The sequence below is a fragment of the Ursus maritimus genome, unplaced genomic scaffold, assembly GCF_017311325.1.
Source record: "Ursus maritimus isolate PB19 unplaced genomic scaffold, ASM1731132v1 scaffold_9, whole genome shotgun sequence".
In the NCBI taxonomy this organism is placed as follows: domain Eukaryota; kingdom Metazoa; phylum Chordata; class Mammalia; order Carnivora; family Ursidae; genus Ursus; species Ursus maritimus.
The window spans coordinates 65,861,474-65,862,012 of NW_024427107.1; the positions used below are offsets into that span (position 1 = coordinate 65,861,474).

General features: G+C 51.6%; 1 long non-coding RNA gene across 1 annotated transcript in view; it reads left to right on the forward strand.

Moving 5' to 3' along the window:
* LOC121101742 overlaps positions 1–539 on the forward strand; it is a 36,368-nt gene that overhangs the window by 675 nt on the left and 35,154 nt on the right. The window lies entirely within an intron of this gene.

The window sequence follows — 539 nt, forward strand, 5'->3', positions numbered from 1 at the left end:
GGGTGGGCTTGCCATCAGGCCTGAGAAAGAAGTCAGGCGTGCTTGGAATGCAATTGCAAAAGAGGTTACAAGAGCCTGGCGAGAATGCTGAAATCAAGTGATGTCGAGAGGTTTTGTTATTTTTGAAAAAATGACTCATTCTGAGAAACCCTAACGGGCCTCCCAGAACGTTCACCTAGTTGCCTGTATGTATAACCCAGAGCCCACTGCAGAGAAAAACAAACCCTGTTGTCACAGCTGAAGGAATGGGTGGCAAGGTTGGGGGTGGGGGGACTGGGGACGGGAAGGGGGGAAAGAGGGGAACGGCGGTGGGGGGGAGCAAGGATTACAACTGGATGAAGAGTTTCGAGATAAAACTCCAGTGCTTGGAGTGGACTGCTTGAATTTCCCTGTCCCTTTCTCCAACCATCATGAAAACTTCCCCTTGCAAGGAACGTGTTCTTTGGATTGACCGGAGCTGGCCAGGGGACACAGGGTTAGTTCTGTGTGACATGCAAGGTGAACAGGTGCCCAGAGAGAATAAGCTATTCCCCCCCCCC